This window comes from Lathyrus oleraceus, chromosome 5 (assembly GCF_024323335.1).
Source record: "Lathyrus oleraceus cultivar Zhongwan6 chromosome 5, CAAS_Psat_ZW6_1.0, whole genome shotgun sequence".
In the NCBI taxonomy this organism is placed as follows: Eukaryota; Viridiplantae; Streptophyta; class Magnoliopsida; order Fabales; family Fabaceae; genus Lathyrus; species Lathyrus oleraceus.
In genome coordinates this window covers 155,726,265-155,745,847 of record NC_066583.1, presented here as the reverse complement: position 1 = coordinate 155,745,847, position 19,583 = coordinate 155,726,265, and positions in this window count along the sequence as shown.

The window sequence follows — 19,583 nt, the reverse complement described above, 5'->3', positions numbered from 1 at the left end:
TTATATCTCTTAAGCATCTCGCTCCTCTGGACGTCATGTTTGAGAAACTATGTTCATTCTGGATATGGGCAGGTCGGGTTGTAACCAAGTTAGACATTGCCCATATTCAAAGTACAGCTTGACATAGACCATCCGTGGGTGGGAAAACTATGACCCAACATTTATAAGTATTTACCAATAGGATCAGACATGTTACTTGCACAATGATCACCGTTTGAATCGATATGGATGCTTATTATACCATTTAAATGACATTTAAGCCTTAGTCCCGCCTCATGAGAAGAGAAGGAGCATATAAGAGCTATGCGGAAAATCAAGAAAGGACAAGCTCGATTCTTATAAATAAGCCATCCATCGTGTCTCTTTCTGACCAGCATCAGAGGAGCTACCCAATTAGTGATCCTTGTGTGAATATTTGGCGCCCACCGTGGAGTTTTCGTAAAACTTGTATGGGTCACACAATGACATTTAAAACCATTGATCTCGTCATATGACAAGAGCAAGCAACAATAATCAGGAATCGTAGACTGTCATGGAGGAATTAATTGTCGCCATGGAACACCTGTGCCACTAGAACAAACTATTGCAAGGCATCATGCACGCTTTGTAGCAAAATCAACATCAGCCTCCACCAAGGATTGAAGTTTTAAATTTTATTCCTTAGAGGACAGGTATCGCACACGATATCCGACAACTATTCCGATAAATTAAACTAGAATCATCACAACTTGTACAAGATAATGGAGTAGAAAAGCAATAAATAACACAATCAATTGGTAACCCAGTTTGATGCAACCTACACCTACATCTGGAGGGTTGGCTTCCAACCCAACAAAGGAAATTCACTATTAGTAGTTTAGTATAATTAGTCTTACAAGCAACAATAAACTCTATGTTGTTTAATGCCTCTTTCTAACACTACCCAATGACTTTCTATTTAGGACTTCCCCTAAATATGAGACACCCTCTCACTTTCTTTTTCTCTCAAACATTAATCCCTAGTGTTTGATTTACAATCATTAAACCCTAGTGATCAACTTAAGTCAAAATTATGAGTGATGTTAGATCTTACAACTCAACTAGACAAACCTACAACTATGTCAAGTTACTGAAACATATTATAGTGTACATAAAATAACAAGGACTCTTATAAACCTAACACTCTAAAATCTTCAATCTGAAAGCTTGAATTCCAATGTAGGTTTGAGCTCATTATATAGCATAATGATTCTGGGCTTTTCTTCGTGGATATTTGATTTCATTTTGTCCAAAAATAATACAAAATTTGTTGGATATTATTTGTTTTATAAATCTCTCCAACAAGATATGATTTGTTTCAATTCAAATTCAAATTTAAAACTCCATTTAAATTTGAGTTAATCTCCATCCATCCGTCAAACAAATCACTTTATCATATTTCTAAACCAATAACAAATAGAATATGATCCAATCTTTGACCAGAGAATCTTTCAAAATGCAGCAGCAATGACATGTTGCGCAAGGCCCAGATGTCATACCAGCATGTTGGGACATCGTGTGTCCAACATGTGTCCCTTCTGCACCTCCATACACCTTAAGTAATTTAGATTAATCTTGAACACTTTGAACACTTTGAACACTTGGAATATTTCTCTGTGTTGTTATTTTACAAAATGCAACCAAAGAGTCAATCCAAAAGGGAACTTCAAAGTTGGACCCAAAACTCCTTCGCCCATTCAAAGGATGACTAGTAGGCTTATCAAATGAGCAAGTTCAGGTCCTAGGTTATATCACCATCAAGACCACCTTTGGAACTGATGGGAGTGCAAAGACGATAAAAGTAAGGTACGTGCCCATTCACCCTATATAATCGTCATAGGTAGGTTGATCTTCAACGCTTTGGAGGCGGTACTATCAATTCTATATTTGACAATGAATGCCCATTGAAAAATAGGCAAGTTGGAGTAATAACGGGAACCCAAAAGTTAGCAAGACAGTGTTGCAAAGACAGTCTAAAACTAAAAAAAATATTAACAAGGACCCCATCTCGGATGCGCATAAAATGCATTATGCTGGCCTAGATCCTAGCAGAGACCCCCAGATGAAATACCAACTCCTATGGAAGAGCTAAAGATTGTTCGGATAGGTCCCAAAGGATACTTGACTACCCGCATAAAAATGACACTCTCAAAAGATGAAGAGATCGAGATTGCGCAACAACTACGAGAGAATACAAATCTTTTCGCCTAGGCGCCAACAAATATGCCTATGATAGATCAAGATGTATTTTATCTTCAAATGTCCATAAATCCTAGAGTGAAACATGTCGCCTAGAGGAAATAAGGAGAGAGAAAATATTGGTTCTGGCAGAAGAGGTAAATATGTTGCTAGATGTAATATTCATCCAAGAAGTCAAATATCCCACTTGGTTGGCTAACATAGTGATAGTAAAAAAGAACTATGGGAAATAGAAGATGTGCATGGATGTCAAGGATCTCAACAAGGCATTCCCTAAAGATGCTTATCCTGTAACACCCTTTTTTCTACCCCAAATTACTTAACATATAATCAGAGTAAATAAGCACACATATAAACAAAAGGGCGTCACATCGACGTTTTCAAAAACTAAAAGCTTTCAAAAACCAACCTCATTCATCACCAATATACAATACACCTGGTCATTTAAAATAACACATTTCAATTATCATGAATATTCAAGAATATGCGTTCGCAGCGGAAAATAATGAATACTCATGTATTTCATAAAATGATCCATGTCCCATACCATGATCATCTCTCAATAATCACCTCAAGATAAAATAAAACAAGTAATAACATAATGCATATCCAAATAAGATATGAGTTCAATACTACTAATCTACCTAGTGTTACATGACCAGAGCATTGACTCATTACCTAGTCTTCAAACTAAAATACGGAAACTCTCCGGCTAATCTCGAGCGAGCTACCGTCCACTTACTTCAGCAATACTACTCTGGAGTATCTGCACAATGTCATGTAAAGCATCATTCCAACAGAAGGGTGAGAATTCAAATCATTATGAAGAAGTATAATAAAGCACAACGATTAAATCAACAATTAACGGAATTCATCACACCTTGTGTAACCATGTCAATAATATTAACCAATATTTATTTCACATGTTTAAAACATCCATCAAAACTCAAGGAGTACAAATCCAATACTATATTCCCAAAAATACACATAACTACAATTATCACATAATCACATATTTTACCAAATTATGTATCCAAACATCACCAAATTCAATTACCATATCTCATACACACCCCACAATCACATCAATGCATACATTCAATTATCACATAACTCTAATGTGACTCAATGCAAGACATGTGACTCTATGCATGTGGTACCGCAATGTGAACCCAACGTTTCACCGCTTTCCGATTCAATATCTAGAATCCAAGCCACGCTTCCGATCCGGACAAGATCAAAGCCACTACGTCTATTTCCAATTAAGGATCAACGTCTACTACGCCTATTTCCAATTAAGGATCAACGTATGCTATGCCTATTTCCATTCAAGGATCAACGTCTACTACTCCTATTTCCAATTAAGGATCAACGTATGCTACCATGTGAACCCACAGTTTCACCGCTTCCACCATGAAGCCGACCATGCCATGAATGAATGTACAAATACCAACACATATGTAATTAAGATCATCTCTACCATCTTAACATTCCACATATCACCATAATTCAACTCTATGAATTACCCACCAATGGTACATATACACATTCATAACAATATATCATTCACAAATATAGGCTAATTATCAACTACGCACACTAGATCTCATTGCAAATGAATACAACTTTTTAAAATCTCAATTCTTCATTTTTCAACAGTGGTAACCGGTTAACGCTCGGTGGGTAACCGGTTAACACAAAACAGAGCAAGTAACCGGTTAACGCTCGATGGGTAACCGGTTAACGTAAAATAGAATCAACTTCTTGTGCAGATTTTTAAGCAAGTAACCGGTTAACACTCGGTGGGTAACCGGTTAACACAAAAACAGAATCAACTTCCTGTGCGGATTTTTAAGCAAGTAACCGGTTAACGCTCGGTGGGTAACCGGTTAACATAAAACAGAATCAACTTCCTGCACAGATTTTCAAGTAAGTAACCGGTTAACGCTCGGTGGGTAACCGGTTAACACAAAAACAGAATGTAGAATTTTCTGCGTTTTTCATCGTTGGAGGGCTTTCGGACCTCCGATTTCGATTCTTTAAAAAGCCAAACGTTCAGAAAATTATAACTCATACAATACTCTAAGTATATAACATTAATTTACAGTTTTAACACAATCAAATCACCACAAATCGAGAATACTCATCAAGACCTAACAATTCCAAAACCATGCAAATTAGGGATTTCAACCTAAACATATTTCTACCCATTGCCCCAATTATACTAACCCATAATAATAAGGATTCTCCCCCTTACCTCTTCAATTTTCTGGAAACCCTAGCTCCTCTCTTGTTCTTCCCCTCTTCTCCTTACTTTTCCTCTTCTCTTTCTCTATTGCCTTCAAATGATCAAATGAATCCTAATTCTCACTCCCCTCACCTATTATATACTAGTATTCTATTTGGGCTTAAAGCATGATACCTCTAATTTAATTAATAGGCCCAATAAGACCTAATATTTAAATATCTCTAATTAGTTCAAAATAAATTAAACCAACTCAATATGCACACCAAGTTAATTAATTCAATTATTCATTATATCTCATATCAACTAAATAATTAATTAACACACCAAATTGATTAATATAATCGATTATTATACTACCTAACAACCCATTAATTAATTAACACTCCAAATAAATAAAATAAAATATAATAATAATAATATCATAAATAATTACTAAAATTAGGTTGTTACAACTCTCCCCCACTTAAAAGATTTTCGGCCTCGAAAATACCTCAAATGAACAACTCCGAATACGATTCCTTCATCTTATCCTCGAGTTCCTAAGTAATATTGCCATTGGTGGCTCCGCCCCATATCACTTTCACCAAAGCAATTTCCTTACCACGAAGCTTCTTCACTTCTCGATCTTCAATTCGCATAGGTGATGTATCGACCGTCAAATTATCCCTCACTTGAACATCATCTAATGGAACAACATGCGATGGATCCGCAATGTACCTCCTCAATTGAGACACATGGAACACATCATGAAGATTAGAAAGTGACTGTGGCAATGCAATCCAATATGCCACTTCACCTACCCTATCGGAAATCTGATAAGGACCAATGAAACGCAGCGTCAACTTACGCGATTTTAAAGCTCTACCAATACCCGTTATTGGCGTAACTCTAAGAAACACATGCTCATCTTTCTCAAACTCAAGAGCTTTCCTCCTCTTATCATGGTAACTCTTTTGACGACTCTGAGAAGCCTTCATCTTCTCTTGAATCATCTTAATCTTATCCGTAGTCTCTTGAATCAACTCAGGTCCAACCACATCACTCTCTCCCGATTCGTACCAACATAAAGGAGTTCTACACCTTCTGCCATAAAGAGCCTCAAAAGGTGCCATTCCAATACTCGAATGGAAACTGTTGTTATACGTAAACTCGATCAAAGGAAAGAAACTATCCCAATTTCCTCCTTGTTCCAAAACACAAGACCTCAAAAGATCTTCAAGTGACTGAATAGTCCTCTCCGTTTGACCATCAGTTTGTGGATGATATGCCGAACTCAACCGCAACTTCGTACCCAAAGCACTTTGCAAACCTTTCCAAAATCTTGAAGTGAATCTCGGATCTCTATCCGAAACAATGCTCGACGGAATACCATGCAAACACACAATCCTCCCTATGTACAACTTAGCAAGTCTCTCCATCGAATAATCCATCCTCATCGGAATAAAATGAGCACATTTCGTCAACCTGTCCACAACGACCCAAATCGCCTCACAATTACTCAATGTTCTCGGCAAACCCGAAACAAAATCCATAGAGATACTATCCCACTTCCACTCGGGAATAGATAACGGTTGCATCAAACCACACGGCTTTTGATGTTCAATCTTTGACTTTTGACAAGTCAAACATGAATACATAAATTCTGCTACATCCTTCTTCATACCTTGCCACCAAAACATCTTTCTCAAGTCTTGATACATTTTAGTAGCACCGGGATGAATACTCAAACCACTTCTATGCCCTTCCTCGAGAATCCTCTTTCTCAAATCCGCAACATCCGGAACACAAACTCGATCACGACACCTCATGATACCATTCTCATCAATCCTAAAGTCACCACCTTTGCCTTGATTAATTAATGTCATAACATCGACTAATTTCAAATCTGACATCTGACCTTCTCTAATCTCGTCAAGAATGTCACACGTAAGCTTCAACATACCAAGCTTAACACATGAAGGCGTCGCTTCACAAACCAAACTCAAATCTCTAAATTGCTCCAACAATTCAAACTCTCGAATCATCAACATAGACATGTGTAATGACTTCCTACTCAATGCATCGGCTACAACATTCGCCTTTCCAGGATGATAATCCAAACCAAAATCATAATCTTTCAAGAATTCCAACCATCTCCTTTGCCTCATATTCAATTCTTTCTGATCGAACAAGTACTTCAAACCCTTGTGATCACTAAACACCTCAAATCTCGATCCAAATAAATAATGTCTCCAAAGCTTCAACACAAACACAACGGCGGCCAACTCTAAATCATGCGTCGGATAATTCCTCTCATGAACTTTAAGTTGCCTTGAAGCATAAGCTAACACTTGCCCTTTTTGCATCAAAACACCTCCCAAACCCAACAAAGAAGCATCACAATACACGACGAAAGTTTCTAACGGATCCGGTAAAATCAAAATAGGAGCCGTAGTCAATCTTCTCTTAAGCTCTTGAAAATTTGCTTCACACTGCAAAGTCCAAATTAAAGCTTGACCTTTCCTAGTCAACTGCGTCAACGGTAACGACAACTTAGAAAATCCTTCAATGAACTTCCTATAATAACCAGCCAAACCAAGGAAACTTCGAATCTCAGCAACAGACTTAGGAGCTTCCCATTAAGATACAGCTTCAACCTTCGTAGGATCCACAGAAATACCACCACTCGAAATCACATGTCCAAGAAAACTTACTTCACTCAACCAAAACTCACATTTGGAGAGTTTAGCAAACAACTTCCTCTATTTCAATACCGATAACACAACCTTCAAATGCTCGACATGGTCCTCTTCGCTCTTAGAATAAATCAATATATCATCGATGAACACAACAACAAACTTATCCAGATAATCATGAAAAATTCTATTCATATACTCCATAAATACACTAGGTGTATTAGTCACACCAAAAGGCATCACGGAGTACTCGTAGTGACCGTACCTTGTTCGAAAAGCAGTCTTTTGAATATCCTCAGCCTTTACACGAATCTGATGATACCCAGACCTCAAATCAATTTTGCTAAACACACAAGCTCCAACCAACTGATCCATCATATCGTCAATCCTCGGAAGTAGATACTTGTTCTTAATCGTCACTTTGTTCAGTTGTCTATAGTCAACACATAATCTCATAGAACCTTCTTTCTTCTTGACCAACAGAACAGGTGCACCCCACGGCGACACACTAGGACGAATAAACTTCTTCTCGAGCAAGTCTTCAAGTTGACTCTTCAACTCTTTCAACTCAGAAGCAGACATTCTATAGGGAGCCATCGATACAGGACTAGTTCCAGGAACTAAATCAATCGAAAACTCAACCTCACGTTCCGGCGTTAAATCACTTACATCTTCCGGAAATACCTCCGCAAACTCACAAACTATTGGCAATTCTTCAATCGTCCTCTTCTCACGAATATCCAAAGTTGCCAACAACATAAACAACTCGGCACCATCTTGCACCGATTCATCAACTTGCTTAGCAGACACAAACCAATCTTCCTTAGCACCAACCTCAGGAAAATAACCGTCTTCTCAAAACAGCTGATATACACCCGATTAAATTCTAACCAACACCATCCTCGTATCCGACCTCTCTTCGGGTTCAGGAAAAGCACAACATTCTCAAACAGGTTAACTGGCCAACACTGCACTCTTGCATGCAACCACATAATGTCCCAGCTCGATACAATTGGAACATCCAAGATAAGCAGACGCTTCTCCCCCACTTATTTCATTCCCAACCTGCAATGGAGAATAAAACAAGCATCGACAGTGTTCTTACACACATGTCACATACTAGGGAACAAACATAATTAAACAACCTGGCCGGACGGGCCAACCAGGCTTTGATACCATTAATGTAACACCCTTTTTTCTACCCCAAAATACTTAACATATAATCAGAGTAAATAAGCACGCATATAAACAAAAGGGCGTCACATCGACGTTTTCAAAAACTAAAAGCTTTCAAAAACCAACCTCATTCATCACCAATATACAATACACCTGGTCATTTAAAATAACACATTTTAATTATCATGAATATTCAAGAATATGCATTCGCATCGAAAATAATGAATACTCATGTATTTCATAAAATGATCCATGTCCCATACCATGATCATCTCTCAATAATCACCTCAAGATAAAATAAAACAAGTAATAACATAATGCATATCCAAATAAGATATGAGTTCAATACTACTAATCTACCTAGTGTTACATGACCAGAGCATTGACTCATTACCTAGTCTTCAAACTAAAATACGGAAACTCTCCGGCTAATCTCGAGCGAGCTACCGTCCACTTACTTCAGCAATACTACTCTGGAGTATCTGCACGATGCCATGTAAAGCATCATTCCAATAGAAGGGTGAGAATTCAAATCATTATGAAGAAGTATAATAAAGCACAATGATTAAATCAACAATTAATGGAATTTATCACACCTTGTGTAACCATGTCAATAATATTAACCAATATTTATTTCACATGTTTCAAACATCCATCAAAACTCAAGGAGTACAAATCCAATACTATATTCCCAAAAATACACATAACTAAAATTATCACATAATCACATATTTTACCAAATTATGTATCCAAACATCACCAAATTCAATTACCATATCTCATACACACCCCACAATCACATCAATGCATACATTCAATTATCACATAACTCTAATGTGACTCAATGCAAGACATGTGACTTTATGCATGTGGTACCGCAATGTGAACCCAACGTTTCACCGCTTTCCGATTCAATATCTAGAATCCAGGCCACGCTTCCGATCCGGACAAGATCAAAGCCACTACGTCTATTTCCAATTAAGGATCAACGTCTACTACGCCTATTTCCAATTAAGGATCAACGTATGCTACGTCTATTTCCATTCAAGGATCAACGTCTACTACGCCTATTTCCAATTAAGGATCAACGTATGCTACCATGTGAACCCACAGTTTCACCGCTTCCACCATGAAGCCGACCATGCCATGAATGAATGTATAAATACCAACACATATGCAATTAAGATCATCTCTACCATCTTAACATTCCACATATCACCATAATTCAACTCTATGAATTACCCACCAATGGTACATATACACATTCATAACAATATATCATTCATAAATATAGGCTAATTATCAACTACACACACTAGATCTCATTGCAAATGAATACAACTTTTTAAAATCTCAATTCTTCATTTTTCAACAGTGGTAACCGGTTAACGCTCGGTGGATAACCGGTTAAAACAAAACAGAGCAAGTAACCGGTTAACGCTCGATGGATAACCGGTTAACGTAAAATAGAATCAACTTCTTGTGCAGATTTTTAAGCAAGTAACCGGTTAACGCTCAGTGGGTAACCGGTTAACACAAAAACAGAATCAACTTCCTGTGCAAATTTTTAAGCAAGTAACCGGTTAACGCTCGGTGGGTAACCGGTTAACATAAAACAGAATCAACTTCCTGCGCAGAGTTTCAAGTAAGTAACCGGTTAACGCTCGGTGGGTAACCGGTTAACACAAAAACATAATGCATAATTTTCTGCGTTTTTCATCGTTGGAGGGCTTTCGGTATCTCCGATTTCGATTCTTTAAAAAGCCAAACGTTCATAAAATTATAACTCATACAATACTCTAAGTATATAACATTAATTTACAGTTTTAACACAATCAAATCACCACAAATCGAGAATACTCATCAAGACCTAACAATTCCAAAACCATGCAAATTAGGGATTTCAACCTAAACATATTTCTACCCATTGGCCCAATTATACTAACCCATAATAATAAGGATTCTCCCTCTTACCTCTTCAATTTTCTGGAAACCCTAGCTCCTCTCTTGTTCTTCCCCTCTTCTTCTTACTTTTCCTCTTCTCTTTCTCTATTGCCTTCAAATGATCAAATGAATCCTAATTCCCACTCCCCTCACCTCTTATATACTAGTATTCTATTTGGGCTTAAAGCATGATACCTCTAATTTAATTAATAGGCCCAATAAGACCTAATATTTAAATATCTCTAATTAGTTCAAAATAAATTAAACCAACTCAGTATGCACACCAAGTTAATTAATTCAATTATTCGTTATATCTCATATCAACTAAATACTTAATTAACACACCAAATTGATTAATATAATCGATTATTATACTACCTAACAACCCATTAATTAATTAACATTCCAAATAAATAAAATAAAATATAATAATAATAATATCAGAAATAATTACTAAAATTGGGTTGTTACATATCCACTACCCAAGAAAGGCTCATAGACGACGCATCAAGTTTCAAGATGTTAAGTTTCATGGACGTATACTCTAGTTACAACCTGATTAGAATGAGCCCCAATGGTGTCCAAAAAATAGAGTTCACGACAAACCAAAGAAATTACTATTACTAAGTCATGCCTTTCGGGTTAAAAAATGTCAGAGCGATATACCAAAGGCTCATGAACATTGTGTTTTTCGATTAGATATGTCAGAACCTTGAGATGTATATTTACGACATGATGATAAAAAACCCATATGAGGGGCGACATTATTGTGATTTGAAAGAGACATTATTATGAGTTAGAAGGTTCAATATGCAACTAAATCCAAATAAATGTCCGTTTAGAGTACAAACGGGAAAGCTTTTGGGTTTCATGTTAACCGGATGGGGAATAAAGGTGAATCCATATAAATGTCAGGTGATCACTGACATGAAAAGCCAAACCTTGATGAAGGAAATGCAACAACTAATGAGAAGGATCACAACACTCTCTAGATTCTTGTCTTGTGCAGGTGATAAGTTTATACGCTTCTTCGCGACACTCAAGAAGTAAAAAAGTTTTCAATGGACAGAGGACTGTGAAAAAGCTTTCCAAGAGTTGAAGAATTTCATGTTAGCTCCGCCAATATTTACCTATCCCAAACAAGGAATTTTTTAATCCTATATTTATCTGTCACAGAGAAAGCTCTAAGCTCAATCCTTTTTCAAGAAGACGAGCACGGAGAAAGGTCGGTCTATTTCGTTAGCGAAGTCTTAAAAGGGGTCGATTTACGTTATCAAAAGATATATGATTGTCTTTGGTTGTTGTTATTATGATAAGGAAACTGGGACTCTATTTCAAGGGACGTCAGTTCATTGTTAAGAAAAACTACTCGGTTAAACAAGTACTGAAAAATCCAAACCTTACAGGAAGATTGGTGGCATGGTCGGTGGAGTTATCCGAGTATGACATATCATTTATTCCCAGAAGCAGTCTTAAATCTTAAGCCTTGTGGTACTTCTGGTTAAGTTGAATAGTCTGATTGAGGCAGAATCTCCATGCATGTGGTTCTTATTAGTGGACATGTCGTCCAACCTAAAAGAAAGTGGAGCAGGAATCATGTTGGAGGCACCTGATGAGGTTCTTTTGGAATAGTAATTATGTTTCAACTTTCGAGCTAGATATAATCAGGTCAAGTATGAAGCTCTTATAGTAGGAATGAAGTTAGCCCGTGTGGTAGGATCCACTCACCTCAGGGAGAAGAGTGATTCTTAATTGGTCACTAACCAGGTGAAAGGGGACTATCAAACAAAGGAGGCATTATTGGCTAAGTATATGCAACAGATCCTTAAGATGACAAAGGATTTTGATAATTTTAAGATCATACATGTCCCACATGAAGAAAATGATTGTGCTGGCCTAGTGACTTGTTAGACAAGGTAGTTGGTTTATACGAACACTTTATGGCCTTGAAAATAAGGACGAAGCCTCCTCACCATGACTATGACGACGATCATGGCTAGCTTCTAGAACTCTTGATAACGTGCCTTGGCGCATTTGAAAACTTTGCTTACAAAATACACAAGTCGTTCTACCTTATCTGTCTCTTGGATGAGTTTTGAGCTCATTTCCTAATATGTAACTAAAAGGTAGATGAGCAAAGGTGACCCCTCTTTTGGGAGATAGAGGATATATGACAATGTGAGAATGGTCTTTATTCTTAAGAATTCCTTATAGCATTCCACTGTCCTTTCAAACTTCTCCTTCTTTTCTAGGGCAGCAAAGAGCAGGAAAGCCTCGCCGCCCACACAGAAGAGGAACTGAGATAAATCGGTGAGGCGACCAGTTAGCTACTGCACCTCTTTGATATTGGTGTGACTTCTCATGTCAATGAAAACCCATTACTTATCTAGGTTTTCCTCGATGCCCCTTTTCATTAACATGAAGCCCAAGAATTTTCCCGCCTTCCCTCTGAAGGAACACTTGGAGGGATTCAGGTGCATGTTATATTTTCTGACTAATTGCAAGACATCCTCCAAGTTTGTTGCATGACTATGCCCTTATACGGTCTTCATTATCATGTCATCAACATAGACTTCTAAGTTATGTCCTATCTGATGGGATGATAGGCGTCCATGAGATGCTGGTAGATGGTGCCAACATTATTTAGGCCGAAGGGCATGCCATTATAAGAGTAGTTGCCATGGTTCGGCATGAAAGTTGTCTTGGGTACGTCAAAGGGATCCATCTTAATCTAATTGTACCCTGAGTACAGTTGCTTCATTTTCCTTCATCCTCTTTGAAAGTCAACCTTCATTGAGCCGCGTCTTCATCTTCGGGCTTCTTCTTTAGAGGTAGGTCTAAATTCCGCTTCATTTCGCTCAAATTCGGTTGCCTCAATGTAGTGTAACACACGGGGAATCAAAGTCCTAACCCTAGGGACTTTGATTTCTCAATGGGAGGGTTTAATTTATGAAATTGATAGCTAGGGTTCTTGAGGTAATTAGCTCGATTTGGCTGTGCGATTACGAATCTGGTCAAATTGACAACAATTGAGTAAAGGAGAGTGAAACGAAGGCACTGTGTCATACGGTGAACTGACTTTGTGTTTATTGCTTTGGAAAGTAAATGTCGCGGATAGCAAGAGTCGCCACCGACTTTTCTTTTATCCAATAAGGAAAGGCGGAAAAGAACAGGAAAGACCTTGATTAGATTTTGGGTTCGGGAGGTACATTATACAAAGGGAAGGTATTAGCACCCTTTGTATCCATGGTTATCCATGGGCTCTTAATTGCTTGATCACTTATGTTTTTCTTGTCTGAAAAAGTGTTTGAGAACTGTTTAGAAAATGTTTTGAAAAGAGAGTTTAACTTTGTAATGATTCTTGTACGAATGTATACAAAGTATTTATCTCGTTTAATTTTGAAAGCTGTTTAGAAAAATATAACTTGGCAATGATTCTAGTACGAATGTATACCAAGTGATGATTTTCTAATAGATGTTTTGCAAAGTGTGAGGTGTGAAAAGTGTTTTAAGTTGTGAGTAAGCATTTAAGAGTTATACCTACCCAAGGTCTTTATGGGTATTTCCTATCCTTAGGAGGGTAAAACTGTCCTTATTATTGAGAAGTAAGTAGTCTTATCCCTTGGATGTAAAGGGACATCGTAGGGTCATTGAAGGCAACATTTGTAAGGATACCTTAGCATTCGAAGGGGCGATCATCATTTAACCGTAGGCTACACCGAAGGGTCATCGAGGGACAAAAATCATATATTCGAAGGCAACATCCGAGGGACTATGATTTATCTTATAGGGACATGATGATTTAATCGAAGGGTCTTTGCTAAGTGTATCCCCACATTCGCGGGACATGACCGTAATATCGTAAGGCAACAAAGAGAGGGCCAAGATCACGTATTCAAAGGCAACATTTGTAATCAATTAGGTAATTAGAATGAATCTCCATAAGGGTATCCCACAAATAAAGTGGAATACCTAGTAAGCTACCTTCTTCGGAAGTATGTGAGCCCTCACAAAATTCAACAAACGGGTTAGAATACCAAGACGGGGTGCAATCGAGAGTTGCACCAAATAAAGGAATCACAGCAGTAATCATGCCAGGCAAACAATGCATGGTTATAATAAAACATGTCAGATAAGCACAAAACAGAACAGAAAAATCAGCGACTGTCATGTTCGCTGCTGCCTCGCCTAGCGAAGGCCTAGCGAACCTTCGCTACATGTTCGCTTAGCGATGTGCTAGCGAATGGCTACGGGTTTTGGGTTTGATAGCAACACGATTTCAGAAAACTCCAAACCCTAGGGCATCCATTACAGAAATTATATGGTTAAACATTCAAGATATTGTTTTACACATTCATGCATACTTAAACCACCTGCAAAAATCTAACAACATGTCCAAAAATTTAATCATAATGCATCATGTATTTAGTGATTACAATTGGAAGCATAAAACGGTAGTGATAGTGCAAACCTGTTTGCAATTGAATTGCAACGTTGAATTGGCGAATCACTCTTAGGGTTTGTACCGGATCGAATGGGCGGAGGTAACCTTTGTGCAGATGAGTTTCCTTCAGGGTTGCTCTGAATTCTCTTGGTTAGCCTCCAGGGTTTGCTCTCTGTGTGTATTTGTGTTCTCCTTTTCCGTCCTTTTCCTCCCTTCTTTCTGAATGAGTATTTATAATAGTTTTTGTGACCTAGTTGGGCTCAGAATGAAGCCCAAAATTTTCTGGTATCCGCAAGCTTCGCTAAGCGAGTGGTGTAGTGAAGGGTTCTCTAGGCGAAGGATTTGCTCGCCTAGCGAGCATGCCAGTTTAAGTCACCTTTTGGATTTGGCCACCTGTGCGTTGGGTCTTTGTTCCTTTAAGATCAATGTCTTGAGAAATGGATTAGAAAGCCTTGAAAAATGTCTTGAAAACTTAACGGGCAAATTTTGGGGTATGACACACTGGTGTGATTTTTAATGTGGTTGACCCTCAGCCGCCACTGGAGGAACATTTTCAGGCTTAGGGTTGAAAGACTGAGTTATTTGCATTTTGAATATTAAACGGGATATGAAATGAGTGATGACTCTCCCCTCTTTCGTGGGCGCTGAATTAGGCCTAGCTTTGCCTTAGCCCATTTATTTTGATCATTACACCCTGAACTTGTTGAAGGTACCCCCTACAACCACAAAAATGTGGTATATGGGCCTTGGTTCATTCCCTAGCCCAATCTGATTCATGCCTGCACCTTTGAACTACTATCCCTCATCTATTTAGGTACAAGGCCATTTGGGAAGATCAGTGGGCTTGGCGCCCTAAGAATGTTTTTCACACATTATTTTCAGGATTCACACCCCCTCCCCCTTTTCTCTTTTAATTTTCTTTTCTCTTAATATTTTTTTTTCTCCCTTTTCCATGTTATTTTGCTTGAGGCATTTTTTTAGCATGTTTCATACTTAGAAAAATAATAATAAAAGGATCATTATAATTTTAACAAGATTAGGGATTAATTTCTAATTAGTTTTAATTAGATTTTTGTTAATTACTTTTGAGAATACTTTGAATGAAGTGGTTAACCCAGAGTTAATTAGTGTGATTAGTGATCCACTTCTAAAAACATTAATTCATCATGTTTGGATTGATGCTCATGTTATTTTCTAATTAAAATTGAAATTCTGGTATCAGATATAAGATGTCGAAGGTAATGTCACGACACTAATATCTGTTAACACACAATGGATAAAAAATACAGAATGGTAAAGCAAATAACACAAGCAATTGTTAACCCAGTTCGGTGGAACTCACCTACGTCTGGGGGCTACCAAGCCAGGAAGGAAATTCACTAAAATAGAATTAGTTCAAAGACTCTCTATACACTTCAACAAGTTATAGTCTTTCTCACCTAATCTCTACCCGTGCAATTTCTACCTAAGCACTCTTAGATATGAGAACCCACTCACTTCCCTACAATCACACACCAGTGATTTTAAACAACAATCCCTTGTGAAAAGAAAATACTTTTCAATTACACACTCTTGATTTTACTTCACTGTTTCAATCAAGAAGGCACACTCTTGATCTTGCTTCACAACTCTGATCAAGAAGACACACACTCTTGCTTAACAGCTTTAGAGTGACAAATTACAACCACAAATCAGTCCAATTCAATCATTAATGGATGACTTGAATGACCTACAAGTCTCACGACTAAACAGACACAAACCCTAGCTCTCTCTCTATATTTCACTCAGTATTGGTTGTGTGTCCAAACAGGTTTTCTAAGCCCCTTTTTGTAGAAGCTTTCAGCTGGGCTTGGACATCTTGAAAACCCTAAATCTATTTTCCAATCAAATCTTTTTATAACAGCTGGTTAGATCTCCTTGGAAAATAAGTAAATCTGGTTGTAATCCATGATTGAATGCGCCAGCTAATCAGATCTTCAATCATACAAAGATTGCCATTAATTGTGCAATCACAAAACACCAGACATTCACACTGAATGTTCTGTGTACAGGATGTCATGACATCGGGTCTGACATCCTAGAAAAATCATGCATAATCCAATAATTCCTTTTATAACTTCCAGCAGGTACAACCATATCAGATGCCATGACCTTGTGTATGTCATCTGAAACAATCCTGCATGAACATGTCTTTCATTTAAGCTCCAGCAGGTACATCCATTATCAGAAGCCATGGCATTGTGTGTGGCATTCTGAAACAATCATGCATGCACATGTTCTTGAACTCCAGCAGGTACATAGGATATCTCATGTTAAGACATCACACATAACATCTTGTGAACACTCTTTGTTTTACCAAAATTGCCGCCAACACTCAGAATCAACAAACTCCCCCTTTGCAAATTTTGGCTAAAACATATATCTGTCCTTTTTGTTCACAAGGTAAACTATCAGCAGTTAAACAACATAACAGTAGTTTAATCAGCAGCAGAAGCAAAAACAATTACTAGTTATGGCTAGTAGTAATACACACATGCACAAGGGTACTTCTCCTCCCCCTAAATCTGTGCAACAGAAACAAAATTACTAGTTATGGATGCAACTAGTAAGACACACAAATGCATAAGGGTACTGCTTCTCCCCCTAAATCTGTGCACACAACAAACAATCTTCATGAACATAACAGCTACTGTAACTCCAACACCTGTACCAGCCAGAATGTCATTCTGACATCTGCTTCAACAACGACACTTGTGCACCATATCAGACATCCTCTTTGACATCTATAAACAGAATAGAATTATGTTTTAACACCTCTTGTGCACTAATAATAGCTGTCCTCCAGCTATATACATCTCACAACTTCCACAACAGCTTCCATATATCCACTTCTCCCCCTTTTTAGTCAAAATTGACCAAAGGTGACCAATCAGACAAAATAAATGTCTATTAGCCTAGCAGAGAGTGTTAGATCAAATGTTATAACATTAAGCATGTTAAAACACAATATTCAGGAAGTACAAACCATCATTATACATAGCTGTGATAGCTGAGATAATGAACAAATCCAAGGAACTCTTTCAGAGCCCTAAATATTACAAAATAGACATCAATGAGGACTACCACACATTACACACTTGCAAAAAAACAAAACAAACTTCAACAACCATACATCACCAACAGAACATCACCCAAAACATCAAACACAACAGCTTCACAGTCTTCACAGCACACCTCATACAGTCTTCAGTCTTTAACAAACAAGAGGGGGAACCATCAATCAAAGGAAGAAGTATCACCTTCACCTTCATCTTCATCTTCAGAGCCCTCAGAGCTTCCAGAGCTGCCACTAGATTGTGCTTTTGCATCTGAATCCTTACCAGCCTGCTCTATCTCCTCCTTTTCCAGGCTACAAATAAGAGCTTCCAAAGCTTCTTTTCTTGCCTTGGCCACCTTCATACCATTCTCCAATTCCTTGCGGGTATCTTTTAGTTGGTCAATTAAGCTCCCTTGAGATGCAGGTTCCCTTCTGGCAGATGTTATGACAACATCTTTGATATGACTTCCCTCAAAAAGCTTATAGTGAATTGATAGAGGGGATTTTCTCCTACTAGGAATGTCACTTGTACTTAGGATGCCTGGTTGTTGGCTCAGGATAATGCCACAAATAAGGGAGGGGAAGGCAATGGGTAACTTCACAGCATTTTTAGAGGCATGTATGATGGTTTGATCAAATATGAACTTGCCAAAATCATAGTTAACCCTTGTTCCAATTGCATGAATGATTCTTCCAAGATTAATGGAGATAGTAGAGACATGATTAGTAGGCACCCAATTAGTTAAACCAATATTGTGTAAGATGACATATTTAACAGTGAGCTTCCCAGCTGATAAGTGATTCCTACTAGGCCATTCCTTAACTTGGCCAGCTGTGATAACCCTACAGACCTCATTGTCTGTAGTCTCTAGGTCCACTCCTCCACCAGTTCCTCTTCCTAGGAACTTGTTGATAATACTTGGTGAGAATTTCACACATTTTCCCCTTACAAACACCTTGCAGAACTCCCTGCTGCTCTTTTCATAAATATCCTCAGGGATATTAACAATAAACTCTTTTACCAACCCCTCATAACATTGGGGTAGAGCCACCACAGTCTTCATTAGTCCAACATTTTTGATTAAATCAATTACTTCCTTTACCTCTACAGCCTCTTTTCCAAGCTCTCTTTCAATAGTTACTCTCCTCTGAATGACAAATTTCCATTTTGCTGCACCATCTTCTAAATGGAAGGAGATATTGTCTAGGTGCACAACAGCAGCTTTGCCAGGAGACTTCTGAACAACCTGCCTTTTAGCAGGGGAGATGTCTGGGACATCGTCTTCGACATCCTCCTCAGAATCAGAACTGTCTCTTTCTTTCCTTTTCGTAACCTCAACCTTGCTCCAGGATTTTGAGGGTCCTACACCAGCATCCTTTTTCACCCTTGCTGTTCTCATTTTAGCCACACTTTTCCCTTTCCTAGTTCTCAGTTTCTCAGCTACACTAGGTTTTACCAGATGGACCAAAGGATCATCCTCTTCTTTAGAGCTTTCTTCCTCTAGGTCAATAACCTTTTCCTGAGACACATTTGATTTCTTGCTAGGTAGGGTTTTACCTAGAGAGCATAGCCCTTCAGCAGCAACTTCCTTTTCTGATCTAGATGAGTCATCATCTTTATCAGCATGAGGTTCTTCCTCATGAGAGGGGTCCCTTCTGGACAGAGGGGTAGAAACCCCTTCGACTTTATGCCTTTCACTTAGAATCCTAGTGACTAGGTTCCTTATGGCCCAATCAGCATAATACATGTCTTTTGGAAGAGAGGAGTTACCAGAGGTATTA